The sequence below is a fragment of the Procambarus clarkii genome, chromosome 48, assembly GCF_040958095.1.
Source record: "Procambarus clarkii isolate CNS0578487 chromosome 48, FALCON_Pclarkii_2.0, whole genome shotgun sequence".
Lineage (NCBI taxonomy): Eukaryota > Metazoa > Arthropoda > Malacostraca > Decapoda > Cambaridae > Procambarus > Procambarus clarkii.
Genome location: NC_091197.1, coordinates 11222063 through 11242576, shown reverse-complemented (window position 1 = coordinate 11242576; position 20514 = coordinate 11222063). Strand labels below are relative to the sequence as shown.

The 20514-nt window shown below is 47.0% G+C and overlaps 1 protein-coding gene and 1 pseudogene across 3 annotated transcripts in view; one reads left to right on the top strand and one right to left on the bottom strand.

The window, feature by feature from the left end:
- LOC123764773 (multiple epidermal growth factor-like domains protein 6) overlaps window positions 1-20514 on the bottom strand; it is a 377392-nt gene that overhangs the window by 91751 nt on the left and 265127 nt on the right. The gene's annotated exons all lie outside the window — the stretch shown is intronic.
- LOC123764930 (small nucleolar RNA U3) lies at window positions 11020-11131 on the top strand (annotated as a pseudogene).

Genomic DNA, 20514 nt, shown 5'->3' with positions numbered 1-20514 from the left:
GTTTCCTTACCGTACATTTGGGTAACTTGATTCCTCTTCATATTACTTTAGTTTAAACTACTTTATTCGTAAGTGCTTGTACATTTAAAATTGTGATCTTTATTTGTGATTTGAGTAATGGGACATATATATTACGATCACATGTCATGTATTCTGAAGTAAGTAATCAGACAAATTAATGGGTCATGTCTAGATGTACAGTTTAACGTGAAAGACCTGTCGAGGAAGATAAGTTTCTCTAGCTGGTGTTCTAAGTCCTTTTCTAATTGGTTCGGAAGGTACTCGCTGCCTTCACTAGTCCAATTCAAGTAAGACTGTAAGATTAGAGACATCCTACAGAGCCAAGCTTCAGTGCCAGGATCTTGTAGTCAGCTTAAACTGAGCTTTTAAGAGACCAACATCTCCACAGAGAGAGAGAGAGAGAGAGAGAGAGAGAGAGAGAGAGAGAGAGAGAGAGAGAGAGAGAGAGAGAGAGAGAGAGAGAGAGAGAGAGAGAGAGACTGTCAGTGTCTCAGGAGGTCGGTACAGCTCTCTTATATATCTGTCTGTCAATTAGTGTGTTCTGTGGCTTGTCTTCCCACCTCTGTCTCTCCGACGATCTTAACCCCATTCTACACCAGTCGCTCCTCGACTCCTGTTACCACACACTGGACTTGTACACACACACCACATGGGCTGGTCGGTGAGTCCTCAGTCAGTCAGTCAATGAGGATAATGCCTACATTCCTCACGAACGTTGACCGGCTACTTAGGTAGATGCCTACTCCCTCCCTATTCTCCATATTTCCTTCTAGCTTTGATTATTTTTCCCCATTTATTATTATCCTTAAATCGGGCAAATGTGGTGCAGCAGTTGTGAGGTGTGAATGGTGGTGGTGGGGGGCACAGCGGTGGTGGTGGGGGGCACAGCGGTGGTGGTGGGGGGCACAGCGGTGGTGGTGGGGGGCACAGATTGGTTTTATTTTCGTCATTGCTTGGTTCATACTGTGAGGAACGCCTGAGACACATTTCCCCCTCACACCCCCTCATTCTCACCTTCCCCCCCCTACTCTCTCACTTTATCACTCATTTTCACCCGTCTTGTGCCTCTCCACCAGTTGCCATCTCTCGCTCACTCTCAATGCTTCCACTTTACATTTTTGTTTTCAAAATATTTTCGTACATGGGTATAAGAGGCGACTTGCTCTCATTGATTCACAAAGTTGGGTACATTGTGGACACATTCTCACTCCCGCACGCTGGGCTTAGAACATTCCTCTTATATATATATATATATATATATATATATATATATATATATATATATAATATATATATATATATATATATATATATATATATATATATATATATATATATATATATATATATATATATATATTAGAATCCACCCCACTAGAATGGATAGCCGGCTACGACCGGGTCTCTCTCTCTCTCTCTTCTCTTTTCCTCTCCCAGCCTCTCTTCCCCCTCTCTAACTTTCTTCCAATATCCATCCTCTCTTTCCCCCCGTCTGTACTCTCTCTCACATCTCTCCCATTCTTCTTCCCTCTCATCAAGCATTCCTCCTACTCTTTTCTCTTCCTTCTCTCTCTTGAAACATCCCCCTTCTCTCAACTCTTGCTCTTCCCTCTCACCCCCTCCCGTGAGAGAGAGAGAGAGAGAGAGAGAGAGAGAGAGAGAGAGAGAGAGAGAGAGAGAGAGAGAGAGAGAGAGAGAGAGAGAGAGAGAGAGAGAGAGAGAGAGAGAGAGACAGAGAGAGAGAGAGACAGAGAGATACCTAACACTCTCCACAGCACACATAGACAGGTATCATTAATTGCTCTTCACAGGTAAGAATGCCTGAGAATTTAGCACGAATCATGTCCCTTCTTGAGCGCCGTCAGTCGGGGTACGGCGGCGTCCGCTCGTGTGTGAGCATCAATCCCCGTCAAAACACCAAAATGGAATAGCCATGTTAACGCTCCCCCGTCCCATCCCATCCCGTCCCGTCCCCCTGGCGGAAGCTGTCACGCCTCTGTGTTATAGACACCACAACTACCAGCCCCCCCTTTGGAGGGAGGGGAGGTTGTGGTGGTGAGGTGGTTGTGGTGGTGGTGGTAGGAGGGTGTTCTGATAAGGATTGGGTGGGGGGGGGGCTGTATCCTTCCACCTGTAAAGTGAGAAGATACAGCGATGCTAGAGTCGTGTATTTTTATACACCTACAGTAAGAAATCACTACTACAGTATACACTGTATTTTGTATTCTTCAGGGGTAATGTTTGATGTAGCTCATACATTATCATTGTCAGTATAAGTATACAATAGTATCAATATACCAGTATATCTATTGGATATTTTTTGTAGTTAAATTCTCATATTCCTCCCCCCCCCCTCCACACAAAAAAAAAATCTATCGTTGGGGCACCATTCCTTTCCCCCCCCTGTCCCATCCCAAATCCTTATCCTGACCCCTTCCCAGTGCTATATAGTCGCAATGGCTTGGTGCTTCCTCCCTGATACTTCCCTTCCCTTCCCTTCCTGTCTCACAAAGTGTTCCTTTCCTCCTTCCCTCTCTCACGAAAGACTCATTCTACCTCTCATAAAAACCTTTTCCCCTATCCCTTTAAGAATTCTTGCCACCTCCCCCTCCCATACTTCTTCCTGCCAAGACGCCCCAATTCTTGTCCCCCCCCACCCACCTCCTTACCCCCCCCCCCCTCCTCGTGTAATCACAATGCAGGGAACAAAAAACTCAATGTTTACCCTCAAGTCCCCGTGCAAACAGTCGCTTGTTTACAGAGTCGGCTGGTGGCTGGCAGCCGCTGGCCCATAGCCACACAACCTCTACGCCTGAACAAGTACCAAAAAAAATAACACTCGATATCAAACACATTCACCACAGGTTACGCTGCAAGTTTTGTAAAAAAAAAATAAATGTAAGATGGCGTATATTACCTTTTGCGAGCGCGTATACGTGGCATCCCTGGGACACCCAGGGATACCAACTCTCCCGGCGACGCAAAATCGGAATTTGTAAATAATGGCGGGATAATTTAGGCGGATGATTCTGTGGTCTGAGGATTCCTTTAGGTAAACCGTCTAGGGTCTTAGATGGTCGGGATTGGTCGCCTGAGAGCTGGTGAGGGGTGACGAAGGGAGGGGGAGGGGGGGGGGAGGAAAGGGGGAAGGGTAACCTATGGCCTGGGTGGGGGTAGGGGGGGGTGTGGGGAGGGGGGGGGACACGCAGGGCAATACGGAGGTGGAGACGCACGGGAAATTTACATATTGTCCCGTTTTCTGTTTTAGGTCCTCTGGTAGGTTAATAAAGGGCACTTTAATACGACTGTTTCTGGACATTGAGAAACCCTAAGAGGACGGAGGCGGCTTGACTAACCTCGTCAAACCAGCGGTTCACCCCCAGTTATGCAGCGTTAATTTTAACGGGCTATAAATTATTCAAAATTATTAATTACACATTATTACATATTAGAATGTGATGATGTCCTCAGGCTAGGCTCGTTAAAGCGGCAGCCGTCCCCCCACCCTACCGACGCATTCATAAATTTTTAAAAATTTTAGCATTAAAAATAAGTTTGTTCTCATATACTAGTTAATATTATTACTAATTAGTTAGGCATAGGTTACGTGTTTAGATTCTATTGAGGATTTGTGGCAAGTCCGACCTGTCCTCATGCTGGACTCGTCCAGGCGACGGCCAAACCCAAAGCCGTATTCGTCAATTTCTACGTATTGTGTATTAAAAAATAATGTATTTTCTCAAATATATGGTAATATTATTATTACATACTAGAATATGCTGAATAGTTAAGCTTAACTGCGGTGATTAGGCTCTGTCAGCCAGTACTCACCTATTTGTGCTTGCGGGGATTGAGCTCTGGCTCTTTGGTCCCGCCTCTCAACTGTCAATCAACTGGTGTACAGATTCCTGAGCCTATTGGGCTCTATCATATCTACACTTGAAACTGTGTATGGAGTCAGCCTCCACTGGTATTGACAGTATGTTGGTGAAGCATTCAGAGAAGCACAGAGTATCTGAACGAAGCATTGCTCGAGAAAATGCATTTATAATAAGTTGTGAATCGTGTGTAATTTTTTTTCGGTCATAAACAGATTTCTTTCTTTTCGTTCATCGGGGGTTTGGTGGGTGGATAAACGGGCATTTGGCCTTTGTTGATGAGGAGGGGAATGGTATTTGAAGTAATTGGGGATTTTTTTTTTTTTTTGCAGGGATATTCCTGCGCGGGCCCTAAGCCTCTGGCTGGCCCACTGGGCGGGCCCTAAGCCTCTGGCTGGCCCACTAAGTGTTGCTTGTTTCTGTTTTACTTGGGCGGAGTATGAGTATTTATGACTCGTATGGTCGCTTCAGTAAGATTTTGCCATATATGTTTAACAACTTCTTCTGCTCTGTTGAATCTAAGTTGAAATCTTAATGGGTTTGTAACTGTGGACTGTGTTAGATAATGTTCCAGTGGTCTGTTGTGGCTGTAACTGTGCACTGTGTTAGATAATGTTCCAGTGGTCTGTTGTGGCTGTAACTGTGCACTGTGTTAGATAATGTTCCAGTGGTCTGTTGTGGCTGTAACTGTGCACTGTGTTAGATAATGTTCCAGTGGTCTGTTGTGGCTGTAACTGTGCACTGTGTTAGATAATGTTCCAGTGGTCTGTTGTGGCTGTAACTGTGCACTGTGTTAGATAATGTTCCAGTGGTCTGTCGTACTTGGGGAAAGTATTGATAGAGTTGCAATTCGAACAGAGGTTGTCAGCGAAGCACCGTTCAAGAAATGTTCGAACGTCAAGCGTCGTGTAAACCGTTTTTAATTCAACAACAGGGCGTTTGAGAGGCTGGATTAACGCGTATTTGGTCTTTGTTGATGAGGACGGGTTCGATACTCAAGGCGGGACAGCACAAGGGATTTGAATATTATGAGCAGTGTGGTAGGATCACTGGAGTTGAAGGTTCTCGTTATCCACCCTATCATCTTTCAAGCTAACACTATATTTGCTAAAAATATAAAATTAAGAATCTTCAAGCATCTTGGAAAAAAAGTTTGACGTGGATGATAATTAAAAAAAAAGTGATCATCTTTGCTAATTTAAAGAAAAATACATAGTGAACTACTGTTTCAAAACGAGTTCGTAGGAAGAAAACATCGATCTAACGGGCGAATATTCGGCCAAATGTGTCTCCTGGTCTGACGTGGGTCTGAGGTTGCGAATCTAAACCCCATGAATGGGCTGGCTCGTTATTACCTACTGTCCCCTTGCACAAGGAGTGGTTAACGATCTTGCCTAAGGTCCAACCACAGATGTTGACTCGAGGGACTCCCTAGCCTTCAGTGTCCCCACTGCCCTTGTATACTTCAACCAGCCGTGGTTCGATGCCCAAATAGATGACTGAAGAGGAGAAAACCTTGCCATTTTCGATTCAGTGACTTGTGTATTTAGAAAAGACGTCAAACTCCATTGAAAGCCACAAAAATGCCGCTACTCAAAAGTTGGCTTTCTTACCTAACGAGGATTTTCAGAAGGGTGGTTGTAAAACCAGGCAGAGAGAAGGTGCTGGAGAGGAAACAATACTCCTTTTATGAGGCTGTGGTCACCGCTGTACAAAGGTGCACCGGGACGCAGCGGGGCTCATAGGGGGAGGAGTGGCCGTAAGGCGTACTGACGGCCGTACACTCCACCCAAGGCGTGCTGACGGCCGTACACTCCACCCAAGGCGTGCTGACGGCCGTACACTCCACCCAAGGCGTGTTGACGGCCGTACACTCCACCCAAGGCGTGTTGACGGCCGTACACTCCACCCAAGGCGTGCCGGAGGCCGTACACTCCACCCAAGTCGTGCTGACGGCCGTACACTCCACCCAAGTCGTGCTGGCGGCCGTACACTCCACCCAAGGCGTGCTGACGGCCGTACACTCCACCCAAGGCGTGTTGACGGCCGTACACTCCACCCAAGGCGTGCCGGAGGCCGTACACTCCACCCAAGTCGTGCTGACGGCCGTACACTCCACCCAAGGCGTGCTGGCGGCCGTACACTCCACCCAAGCCGTGCTGACGGCCGTACACTCCACCCAAGGCGTGCTGACGGCCGTACACTTCACCCAAGGCGTGCTGGCGGCCGTACACTCCACCCAAGGCGTGTTGACGGCCGTACACTCCACCCAAGGCGTGCTGGAGGCCGTACACTCCACCCAAGTCGTGCTGACGGCCGTACACTCCACCCAAGGCGTGCTGACGGCCGTACACTTCACCCAAGGCGTGCTGGCGGCCGTACACTCCACCCAAGGCGTGTTGACGGCCGTACACTCCACCCAAGGCGTGCTGACGGCCGTACACTCCACCCAAGGCGTGCTGACGGGCGTACACTCCACCCAAGGCGTGCCGACGGCCGTACACTCCACCCAAGGCGTGCCGACGGCCGTACACTCCACCCAAGGCGTGCCGACGGCCGTACACTCCACCCAAGGCGTGCCGACGGCCGTACACTCCACAAAAGGCGTGCTGACGGCCGTACACTCCACAAAAGGCGTGCTGACGGCTGTACACTCCACAAAAGGCGTGCTGACGGCCGTACACTCCACAAAAGGCGTGCTGACGGCCGTACACTCCACAAAAGGCGTGCTGGCGGCTGTACACTCCACAAAAGGCGTGCTGACGGCCGTACACTCCACCCAAGGCGTGCCGACGGCCGTACACTCCACCCAAGGCGTGCCTGACGGCCACACCCTCCACTCATCCAATCAATAAAACTTAACAGTGATATGTAATTATGTACATGAAACAAAGCAAGTGCCCGAGAAACAATCTACACCTATCAAATGTGAATTGGCAAGTGTAAAGTGTTTCACATAGTGTATCACACACTTTTGTCGCAACTTAAGGCAAAGAATACTTTTCAAACAATTAGATTTTGTCTTTCAATACAAATCAACGCTGTCAGCGAGCACAGGAAACGAACAGGAAAACAACGCAGCCACAATCTGCGCCCAGGAGCTACATCCCTGTAGGTCCTCCTTCTACACCTTGGTAGTCCCTTAGTCCTGGATTACAGGTTCCGCTCCAACAGTCCTATGGTCACCCTAGAGAGAGAGAGAGAGAGAGAGAGAGAGAGAGAGAGAGAGAGAGAGAGAGAGAGAGAGAGAGAGAGAGAGAGAGATAAGCTTGGCGTCACGCGTCACACAAATGGAGGGGACAAGTTCCCAGGCTGGAGACAGAACCGTGAATGATATAGAGGTTCCGTCACCTGCTGGCAACACACTGTTACAAGCTTGTGGGTTTGTTCAACATGGCCACAGAAGGTGGGGCGGGAGAGCCCGGCCACAGAAGGTGGGGCGGGAGAGCCCGGCCACAGAAGGTGGGGCGGGAGAGCCCGGCCACAGAAGGTGGGGCGGGAGAGCCCGGCCACAGAGGGTGGGGACCTGTGCACCACACACCCTCCGCTATCACACTCACTATTAAAAGGTAACAAAAAAAAAACCCCACCACGACCACACGACGTTTCCACCAGTGAAGGATTTAATCAGTGTCTATGATCCATTATTATTTGGGGAGGGGTAGAGGGGGAGCAGGAGAGAGGGAGAGGGAAAGAGGGAGGGGTAGAGGGGGAGCGTAAGAGAGAGAGAATATACTATGCTCTTCACTTCACCAGATCTCAGCTCTCTCTGGACCATCAAAGCCGCTTCCGGCCAACAAGATCAAAGCATCAATTTAATTTATAAACTTTGAAAAGCAATAGAAAATAAGTACGAATAAGCAAAAGTTCCAGATAATACACATAGCAAATAGTAACCCAGACCCCAGTAACCCGGGGGCCTCGTAGCCTGGTGGATAGCGCGCAGGACTCGTAATTCTGTGGCGCGGGTTCGATTCCCGCACGAGGCAGAAACAAATGAGCAAAGTTTCTTTCACCCTGAATGCCCCTGTTACCTAGCAGTAAATTGGTACCTGGGTGTTAGTCAGCTGTCACGGGCTGCTTCCTGGGGGTGGAGGCCTGGTCAAGGACCGGGCCGCGGGGACACTAAAGCCCCGAAATCATCTCAAGATAACCTCAAGATAACCTCAAGATAACCGTCCACCATATGACCGGACAGTCCAGGAGTTCCATTAACTCCTGAACACACAACCACTAAGCCTCAGACTGCAGCACCAAGCCATCAGGGTATGGAACACCATCGTAATGTCACAAGACCCAATGTTAGACAGATTACTTCACGATGAGCCTCCCCGCTCCCACAGCGGGTGGTCCAAACGTCAGAATTGGATGATTTACTTTACACTAATACCTCGCATTTCTAATGGATCGATCAACTGCGTGAAAAATGCGACGTACTGGATGAGAGGTCAGCTATCTGACCTGCTCATCGCCTGCAGCTACGTGGAAATGCCTGTTTCCAGTGGCTTTATTTCTCCAGTGTACGGGGTCGAGGTTGTCTACCACTTCGCCTTATCAGTGTCGTATTTAAAGAAGAACAAGTGTAGTGCATCAGTGATGGGAGGAATCCTACAGGAACCCCTTTGCGTGGGGGTAATTTATGGAGCAAGATAAGCTGAGTGACAGGAGGGAGAAGGGCTAGGCTGATGGCGTCGCCCTGCTGGATAGAGGCGTCAGGAAGTAGGGCTAGGCTTGTAGCGCCGCCCTGCTGGATAGAGGCGTCAGAAAATAGGGACAAGGATGGTGTCTTTGCGCTTCTGGACAGAGGGGGCGGCGCCGTTCGGCTGGATAGCGAGGGATGGGCCTCGGGCTATAATTGTCCCAAGCCGGGGCCGACCGCAAGGCCGCGTTCGTTCGTATTAATCTCCAATGTAACCAATGATGATCTTTTCTCATATATAAATATTATAATTTTGAGCATAGCTAAGCCTAGGCCAGGGTAGTTAGACTGGTTGCTTCACGCAATTGTTCTCATTTGCCTACGTCAACTGTGTGATTGGTGGAAGGTGGAAAACTCGTGTCATCATCTTTATAGTTATTCAGAATTAGATCACACTGGACGATCTAAATTCCAAAGCTTCATACTGTTTACAAGCTTAAATCTTTCATGTTATTGGTTATCAAAGCTAGTAGACGGGTGGAATCTAATGCAATGAATTCGTTATCACACTACTTATAACCCCCTTAAAGGGTGGTTCTATTATTGATCCGTGGCCGGTTAGGACTGCGGCTCCTGACCCCGAGATCAATGGATCATTGATCACTGATCAAAGGATCAATGATCCCGGCTCCTGACCCCGGGATTAATGGGTTGGTTGATAGACTCCCTGCTGGCTGCTGTTGTCTATTAATCACCTCTGCTAAAAAGCCTATGATAGCTATAGTCAAGAAACTACCTGCTATGAAGTCCGTCTCGGCTCGTAACTGGACATGTTTTTTCCTGCAGTTACCAGCTCAGCCTCACCGATGACTAAGGGGGGGGGCCTTCGACCTAGGAATTCGAACACTGGCGACCTAGGAATTCGAACACTGGCGACCTAGGAATTCGAACACTGGCGACCTAGGAATTCGAACACTGGCGACCTAGGAATTCGAACACTGGCGACCTAGGAATTCGAACACTGGCGACCTAGGAATTCGAACACTGGCGACCTAGGAATTCGAACACTGGCGACCTAGGAATTCGAACACTGGCGACCTAGGAATTCGAACACTGGCGACCTAGGAATTCGAACACTGGCGACCTAGGAATTCGAACACTGGCGACCTAGGAATTCGAACACTGGCGACCTAGGAATTCGAACACTGGCGACCTAGGAATTCGAACACTGGCGACCTAGGAATTCGAACACTGGCGACCTAGGAATTCGAACACTGGCGACCTAGGAATTCGAACACTGGCGACCTAGGAATTCGAACACTGGCGACCTAGGAATTCGAACACTGGCGACCTAGGAATTCGAACACTGGCGACCTGCACACGAAGTATCCAATTGTCCCCCATACCTCACCTCGCCAGACTCGTCGCCACCACCACCACCTGTCCTATTAACCACTAGTGTGACTTCAGCGTCAGTAGCTTGGTACATGTGAATATCTAGAAACACAACAACTGAAAGAAATCCATAAAGATTTTAACATTTAAAGAAAAGAGCAACTCACAAATACAAAAGCTAGCAACAGGTGTGATTTTTTTGCCCGTTTTCTGTGGACTCAAAACAAATTCGAAACACAGTTAATGGCGGTGACAGCCGATTCTAATAGCAACTTTTTTGCAATTGCTAAAAGCTATAGAGTCCCCATACCAGCCAAAGGGGGTATAAATACTCCTAGTTAAGGCACCCCAAGCAGGTGTCTGGGAGTTGGAAATATAACAAATATTCGCTAGATATATTTGCTAGAGAATTCCACCAATTGTAAACACAATGAGGAAGGTATTCAGGGAGCCCGTAACCAGGGCTGTGAGAGTTGACATTCCCAGAGCATCAACTCGCCTCGTTCAAGACATGTTTACTCTCCCATACTGGGGGGGGAATGGTTGTTTATTTCAGCAAATAACAGCAGCGTCTGGTGATAATGTTTGGATGGTAATTGTTACCAAAGGGAGATGAGACTATTCTCTTCCTGTTTGACATTTTTTCTTTAATTTGTTTCTCTTAGTGTGCGCATTACTGCCTTAGTGCGCACGTGCACACACACACACACACACACACACACACACACACACACACACACACACACACACACTCACTCACTCACTCACACACACACACACACAAACACACACACACGCACACATCAAAAGAATATCATCGGCGGCATATGCAAGCCTGGCTAACATCAGAACTGCCTTCAGAAACCTGTGTAACGAATCCTTCAGAATCTTAATTGTATACCACATATGTAAGACCAATCCTGGAGTATGCGGCCCCAGCATGGAGTTCATACCTTGTCAGGCACAAGACGAAGCTGGAGAAAGTTCAGAGATATGCCATTAGGCTAGTCCCAGAACTCTACGTGAACTGCACTTCACGTCACTGGATGACAGAAGAGCTTGAGGAGACATGATCACCACACACACATGATCATACTTCATAGGATCAATTCTATAGTATGATTGCCGAGTTCCTTGTCCGAAACTTGGAAAGAATGATCACCACATACAAAATTCTCAGGGGATTTGACAGAGTGGACAAGGAGGGACTATTTAACACGGATGTACACGCACAAGGGGACACAGGTGGAAGCTGAGTACCCAAATGAGCCACAGAGACATTAGAAAGGTCTTTTTCAGTGTCAGAGTAGTTAATAAATGGAATGCATTAGGAAGTGATGTGGTGGAGGCTGACTCCATACACAGTTTCAAGTGTAGATATGATAGAGCCCAGTAGGCTCAGGAATCTGTACACCTGCAGTAGACTGATGGTCGAGAGGCGGGACCAAAGAACCGCAGCTCAACCCCCGCAAGCTTCTCAACACATGGGTTCACTAGCAACACCACAGAGCCAAAATGCTTAAGTACCGGTAACTAACCATGAAGATTGAACGATAAAAACCGTGACCCCAGGAGTTGAAGCTTAACTTTCGTTACCACAGCTAAGTAACCCCAATGGAAATGCATCCCACAACAGTCGCCTAACTCCCGAGTACACCTATTGACTGCTCGCGAGCTTACCCTGCCCAAACGTCTACATCCTGCCGTGGGAATCGAACTAAGGACCTCTCGGTTGCATGACTGCTGCACTTACAACCCGCCAACCCATAGTTTACCTTGTTCTCTTCCTCTCTCGAGAGTCCAAAGAAATAGATATAGCAACAAATTTAGGACACTGACGGCCCATAAGACCAGATATATAGTTTGCTGCACCGGCACGGTACCCAAGGGAGGTAGTCCCCTTGGGTGGAGGATAGTTCCTCTTGAGGAAGATAGTAGAGGAATGGCTCCAGAGGTAGGAATCACCCCTTTGAGGGTAGATATACCCCTCTGGGGAGGTCGACCCCTTAGAGAAATTAGGCCCTAGGGGTAGATAGGACCCCTGAAGGGGGTTTACACCCCCTTCTCCACCCCCTCTTTCAGAGGAGGTGCCGCACGACACGCCCAGAACACGGTAATTAGGTGTCAAGTAGGCCTAGAAAGGCATCAGGTTACTCCCTCACTTAGCGTATCGCTGAGGAATTTGCCCCTTTAAATGTCGGGAGCCGCAACACATCCCTTATACTAAGGGCCACACACCCCTTGGCTAGGGGGTCCTGGCCTATCCATCACCCCTGACAGGTCTTCACACTCAGGGGGTCTTCTGAAGCAGCTGGCTCTCCTGTCTTGAGTTTGCATTCAACACTCTTATTAGTAATAGTATCTCGCTACATGCCCATGCTGCCCCACACTCACCACATGAGCCATGTTGCCCCACACTCACCACATGGCTATGTGCTCAAACTTTCACCAAAGCAGCCACTATAATAAGGAAAAATATTTTAACCCAAGACAGGAGAAACAGCTGAAGATCAAGAGAAAAATTATCATCATTACTGGTAGGATTAACATCCAATTGTGCCTAATCTGAGCAATTCAATTAGGTCGTGCTACAGTCAGGATACTGCTCATATTCACTGCCACACAGGACAGTGAGGATGCTGCTCATATTCACTGCCACACAGGACAGTGAAGATGCTGCTCATATTCACTGCCACACAGGACAGTGAGGATGCTGCTCATATTCACTGCCACACAGGACAGTGAAGATGCTGCTCATATTCACAGCCACACAGGACAGTGAAGATGCTGCTCATATTCACTACCACACAGGACAGTGAGGATGCTGCTCATATTCACTGCCACACAGGACAGTGAAGATGCTGCTCATATTCACTGCCACACAGGATAGTGAGGATACTGCTCATATTCACTGCCATACAGAACAGAAAATCGTACACAAATCATGTCTAAATTGTAGATTTAAATACAGTAATTTCATGAGGTTACAATCTACTACACGAGATAATCCAAACGCATATAATGAAAGGTATTAGCGAGACGCTCCCCATAAAAAAAGAGCAGGCCTTGGGAGAGAGAAAAAGAGGAGGAAAGATGAGAGGGAAGTGAGAGAGACAATCTAGGGAAAATAATGAATTACTCACACACTAGGATACGAGCCAGCGGCGGCGGCCTGGCTTCAGAAAACTGACGCTTGGTGAGGACAGGAACGCACACACACACACGCACACACACACACACACACACACACACGCACACACACACACATCCAGGACGGCTTAGGGGGCATGATCTGTGTCTCAAGTGATCACCGGAGTGAACAGAGGCACCAGGAACACATTATATTGTTTACCACCTCATGGAACTTGAGAGACAGAGAGACAAAAGGACAGAGATAGAGATATAGAGGCATAGAGTGAGACACCCACAAGTTGGCATACGATATGTGCATTATCTGTCTGCTGTCATACGGTGTATACAAGCTACGTGCTGTGTATGTCTTTTAAACTATTTTTTCGCCGATTTAATAGTAAGTTGTAGGTCATGAAAGTTATTTCGCAAGCTTCTCCAGTAGACAAGTGATTCGCCGCAGTGAAACAAAATTGGCACGTGGACTTAATGTTAGGCTGTGTCTCATTTGCGGTTTGTTAGACTGTGTCTCATTTGCGGTTTGTTAGACTGTGTCTCATTTGCGGTTTGTTAGACTGTGTCTCATTTGCAGTTTGTTAGACTGTGTCGAAACATCATGGTGGATTAGTTGGTACAACGACGACCTCGCTTCTCTTGCGGGTCGGCGTTCGATCTCCGATTGTCCAAGCCGTTGGACACCGTTCCTTCCCCTCTAACCTCCTATCTTTTCTCCACTCCAAGTCACGGGTGGTACAAGTGCTAAGGCGCGTAAACAAAGGAACACAAGTAGAAACTCGGTACTCAAATGAGCCACAGAGACATTAGAAAAAGTTTTCATTGTTAGTAGTTAACAAATGGAATGCATTAGGCAGTGCTGTGGTGGAGACAGACTCCATATAGTTTCAAATGTAGATATAATAGAGCCCAGTAGGCTCAGGAATCGGTACACCAGTTGATTGATAGAAGAGAGACGGGACTAGAGAGCTGAAGCTCAACCCCCCCCCCCCCACACGCACAGCTAGGCGAATATAACTAGGTGAGTTTACCCCCTCAACAGCTCCTCTATCACTCCTCACATTCCTAGCAATTCTCCAAACCAAACCTTGCCAGAGGAGGAGGAGGAGGAGGGGGAGAGAGTGACTTGCCGGCTCCTTGTGTTGATCTTACGGCTGGAGGGAGGCCCTTACCTCAGCACGAGATTCCTCTTCAAGTGAGCTATCACGAGTACTCTTACCTTCAGCTACCTACCCATATTTGCCTCTCTTACCCAACCCCATCTTCGTCGCTTCAGTTTGCTGGCTCCTGTGTCATTGATGGCTTGCTCCGTGTCACTGATAGCTTATCGTAGTTTGATCATGTCATTAAGGACGCCATACGGATGAGTGACAGAAAGGTCAAGTCATATAACAGGTTCAGTTAAGCCAAGTCATTTTTAATTTGTAGTGAGCTAGTTACACCTAACTTGCCTCTCATGCACCCTACGCCATCCTAGTTGGTTATAACCGTAAGCGCATACTGCCTACCGCAGGCATGCTTACTATGCTGCCTACCGCAGGCATGCTTATTATACTGTCTACCGCAGGCATGCTTACTATGCTGCCTACCGCAGGCATGCTTACTATACTGCCTACCGCAGGCATGCTTACTATACTGCCTACCGCAGGCATGCTTACTATACTGCCTACCGCAGGCATGCTTACTATACTGCCTACCGCAGGCATGCTTACTATACTGCCTACCGCAGGCATGCTTACTATACTGCCTACCGCAGGCATGCTTATTATACTGCCTACCGCAGGCATGCTTATTATACTGCCTACTGCAGGCATGCTTACTATGCTGCCTACCGCAGGCATGCTTATTATACTGCCTACCGCAGGCATGCTTACTATACTGCCTACCGCAGGCATGCTTACTATACTGCCTACCGCAGGCATGCTTACTATACTGCCTACCGCAGGCATGCTTATTATACTGCCTACCGCAGGCATGCTTATTATACTGCCTACCGCAGGCATGCTTACTATACTGCCTACCGCAGGCATGCTTATTATACTGCCTACCGCAGGCATGCTTACTATACTGTCTACCGCAGGCATGCTTATTATACTGCCTACCGCAGGCATGCTTATTATACTGCCTACCGCAGGCATGCTTATTATACTGCCTACCGCAGGCATGCTTATTATACTGCCTACCGCAGGCATGCTTATTATACTGCCTACCAGCAGGCATGCTTACTATACTGCCTACCGCAGGCATGCTTACTATTTTGTCTACTGAGTAACCCTCCTGCCCCCCTACCCACACACACAAAAAATGTAATCAGAAAGTAGCATAATTATAATATCCTTAATTTTCCTGCATTTTTATGTCATTAAACATTAAAAACCTCATTAAATCCATTAATGTTTGGTTCACATAATGCTTCATGATTGTCTTTAATCCAGTTTACAAGAACAACTTTTTGCTTACAAAAATAACATATATAACACAAGTTGTTCTGATACCAATGTTCATCACACTAGGCATAATATGCCCTTATAGACAATGTTCATATTTGTTAATACATTTTACACATCGAAAAACTACATTAAATGAACAGGTTTTGAACTCTCAGTTTTAAACATTTCCTTCACGTGAACAACAAGAAATTCAGAACGAAACATTGATTGATTGATTGATGAAGATTAAGCCACCCAAAAGGTGGCACGGGCATGAATAGCCCGTAAGTGGTGGCCCCTTTTGAGCCATTACCAGTATCAATAGATGATACTGGAGATCTGTGGAGGTGCGACTGCACCCTGCGTGACGGGAGATGTTTCCCGGACCAAATGGTGACCAGATGGTCAGAACGAAACAGTACAACGAAGTCAAACCTCAAGACCTTAATAAGATCTATGATGATGTCACATAACCTTACCGGAGCCAACACAAGTCAGAAACACACAGGTTCGAAGATTGAATGTATTACTTGGCGGGTCAGACAGAGGTTTCAGGCCCGCGTAGAAATATCCCTTGAAACAACATTCGGTTATTTCCAAATATAACTCGTGATCTAGGTTGTAATAACGTTTGTGAAGTTCCATGCCACAAACTTCCTCAATAAATCTTGGGTTATAGATGCTGTTGGCAGGTCTTTGAACCTTATCAAAAGATAAAACTTCGGTTTCAACTCTTTTTAACCCTGTCGTAGCTCAGTCGATTAAGGCAGTGTCTAGGATGCTCCCGGACGCAGGTTGGAATCCTCGTCACGGCCCTTGTGGATTTGTTCTTATCAAAAAGTTCGAGTTAATCCCTGACGGGATAGTTGGTTGGGATAGTCCCGCGTCCTCCCCCAACCTCTCCTTCCGCAAGGAGGCTGGGGTCAGCCCCCCCCCCCTCACACGGCTTCCTGCCCCCCCCCCCCATGCGGTAATGAGACTGGTACAGACCCCCCCCCCTCATTCTGGCCCCCATGGAGGGGTAATGAGGCTGATGGTATTCTGAGCGCGTATTGGTGAGAGATTCGAAGATGAAGTAGAGGTTCGAGTCGCCAGTACCCATATTATCTCCGTCCCCCCCCCCTCCCCCTTTTAATCCTCCCCCCACGACCCATTTTACGTCCCACCTTTTATAATATAGACAAATCAACATAAAATGTGAGCGCTTACAACACACACACGTACCTATACACACAATAAAATTACTCACTACATCTAGTACATGACTTGTTTTCAAACTTCCCGTATGGACGTATAACTGGCTCGAAAAGAATTGAAATTATTTGTATTAGCTACAAAATAAATTACTTTTGGTAACTTTTAGAAGATAAATGGAAGCATTATCCAAGTTAAAAGTTAACCAAGTTTCCATTATCCAAGTTAAAAGTTAGCCAAGTTTCCATTATCCAAGTTAAAAGTTAACCAAGTTTCCATTATCCAAGTTAAAAGTTAACCAAGTTTCCATTATCCAAGTTAAAAGTTAACCAAGTTTCCATTATCCAAGTTAAAAGTTAACCAAGTTTCCATTATCCAAGTTAAAAAGTTAAATTGAGAGAGCACCAGACTAGCGAGTGAGAGCGTAGCCTCCAGAGGCTACGCTAGACTACATGTAGGGGCTACATAGGGCGAGTGTGCTATCTGAGGCTCCTATGGCTGGGGGCAATCCACAAAAGGCTAATTGAGCCACTGAGAGGGCATGTATGGAGGAACTGAACACAGGTGTCTTTGTGTGTGTGTGTGTGTGTGTGTACTCACCTAGTTGTACTCAAAACTGTACTGTGTGTGTGTGTGTGTGTGTGTGTGTGTGTGTGTGTGTGTGTGTGTGTGTGTGTGTGTGTGTGTGTGTGTGTGTATATATGTGTGTGTGTGTGTGTGTGTGTGTGTGTGTGTGTGTGTGTGTGTGTGTGTGTGTGTGTGTGTGTGTGTGTATGTGTGTGTGTGTGTGTGTGTATGTGTGTACTCACCTATTTGTACTCACCTATTTGTGCTTGCAGGATCGAGCATTGACTATTGGATCCCGCCTTTCTAGCTATCGGTTGTTTACAGCAATGACTCCTGTCCCATTTCCCTATCATACCTAGTTTTAAAAGTATGAATAGTATTTGCTTCCACAACCTGTTCCCCAAGTGCATTCCATTTTTCTACTACTCTCACGCTAAAAGAAAACTTCCTAACATCTCTGTGACTCATCTGAGTTTCCAGTTTCCACCCATGTCCCCTCGTTCTGTTATTATTACGTGTGAACATTTCATCTATTTCCACTTTGTCAATTCCCCTGAGTATTTTATATGCCCCTATCATATCTCCTCTCTCCCTTCTTTTCTCTAGTGTCGTAAGGTTCAGTTCCTTCAGCCGCTCTTCATATCCCATCCCCCGTAACTCTGGGACAAGCCTCGTCGCAAACCTCTGAACCTTCTCCAGTTTCTTTATGTGTTTCTTCAGGTGGGGGCTCCATGATGGCGCGGCATACTCTAAGACGGGTCTCACGTAGGCAGTGTAAAGCGCCCTAAAAGCCTCCTCATTTAGGTTTCTGAATGAAGTTCTAATTTTCGCCAGTGTAGAGTACGCTGCTGTCGTTATCCTATTTATGTGCCTCAGGAGTTAGATTAGGTGTCACATCCACTCCCAGGTCTCTTTCTCGAATCGTTACAGGTAGGCTGTTCCCCTTCATTGTGTACTGTCCCTTTGGTCTCCTGTCACCTGATCCCATTTCCATAACTTTACATTTACTGGTGTTAAACTGTGTGTGTGTGTGTGTGTGTGTGTGTGTGTGTGTGTGTGTGTGTGTAAAAATCATGAAAACTCACACATCATGAACAATGTGACAGTGTCTGACCACGAAGGAACGAACAAGATAGGAATCTCCTTAAGTACTTTCGTATTTAATAATAAATCTTCAGAAGGATGGATTTACAGATTGATGAAGATTAATTAAGCTACCCAAGAGGTGGCACGGGCATGAATAGCCCGTAAAGGATTTACAGATCACTAGTGTGGATATATAGGCAGGAAAAAGGTCAAGGTAGGTACAATGTCATTAATGAGATAATGCATATTAATAAGGTATTAGCGAGATAATTGTGTAACAGTGATCCTACTCATATCGTCCTTTAAGTGATCAATCAAATATTAATGGATCTAAATTATATAAACCACTGCTAATGTTCAAATTACATTATTTTGAAATCGGTATTAAAGCAGAGTCAATTATGTTCCTATTGATAATGCTTTTACAATTCGTTATTGAAGAAGTCATCTCCCAATCAATTTGGTGAAATCTTTCTGACAAATGAACTAATAAAGCAATTTGCTATGTCTTACAGAATATTTATGTTGCGAAATTCTAAATTTCAAATCTTTAAAAACACACACACACACACATTATATATATATATATATTAAAACTGAAAACTCACACCCCAGAAGTTGCATATTGTCCTGGGGACCATTCAGGCTTGTTCGCATTATATATATTATATATATATATATCCTTACCCATCCCGTAGGTGGTGATGGAAAGGGTTACACATATGTACATGGTTTTGTGTCCTCCATGGACAGGGCAAGAGATGTATTGGAGATCATGTAGTGTACTGAGTTACTGAGAACTCTACCACACAAAGTTTTCTTGAGATGATTTCGGGGCTTAGCGTCCCCGCGTCCCGGTCCTCGACCAAGCCTCCTTTTTGTTACACACACCCCCCAGGAAGCAGCCCGTAGCAGCTGTCTAACTCCCAGGTACCTATTTATTGCTAGACAACACGGGCATCATTGTGAAACAAACTCTGCCTATTTGTTTCCGCCTCCACCGGGGATCGAACCCGGAACCTCAAGACTACGAATGCGAAGCGCTGTCCACTCAGCTGTTGATTACTCAGCAGTAATCAACCCTTGATTACTCATAATGACAAACTCTAGAGTATTGACAAAACCATCACTCAAGCACACATGGCGGACCTCCATGAAATCCTTGAAGACTTCACGCAACCTTTGATCATGATCCTTACAACATGCATCATGAGTTGCTTACCTCCTGGGCCAGGTGACTGAGGGAACTGCAGTTTTAAGACATTAAGACAGCCTCTTCCATCCATCCTCACCGGCCGAAGAGAGTGTGCCATTATGCCGGAAATCACTCGCTAATGTGAGTCACATTAACATCTCTCCTCCTCACCTTGCGCCAGAAGGTAATTTTCCTTTGATCATGTTCCACCTTCTGGCGGTCCTTGAGACAACCCTGTGGCTGCCAGTTGCCCTTAGATCCAACCGCATATACGCTCGCCCGCTAGTTCATCCCCTATCCTCGGCCGACACTCCACAGCCTAGTGTGCCACACCCTTGGCCACCACCTATCCTACACTCGCTCCCAGGCTTGTCGTCACCCTCGGCCACATTCCTCTTTACTGCTCCTCACACACTATCACCCTACTCTACCCTACTCTGCCAATTAGCATCCACTTCTCACTAACGCCTGGCCCCTCACCTATCCACAAGGACGGCCTCCTTGTGCCCACTACCGCTCCCTACCGTTACTACTGCTCAAGCTTACCTATCCAACGCCATCCCTTGCCAACCATAACCGGACCTGCTTCACCAGTGCTCTAAACCCTAGGCCACCAGGACACCCCCCAGGATCACCAGGACTCCACCTTGCCAAATCAGGCCAAGCCAGCTCAGGTGACGAGTCTATGGTACGAGGTGTGGAGGAGGGGGGAGGACATCATGCTGTCCAAACACCTGTCAACATCAGTTATTTAAAGCGTGTCGCCTCTCAGCGCCCTCAGGTGTTGCTGCAACTGCTGGGGATTTATCGCCGGGTGGCCTTACGCATCCATGTAGACCAGACCACACACTAGAAGTTGAAGGGACGACGACGTTTCGGTCCGTCCTGGACCATTCTCAAGTGACTCATTATTGTGACTCATCGCCCGCATCTATGTACTCGCCACCTGCCTGTGCTTGCCTTGGG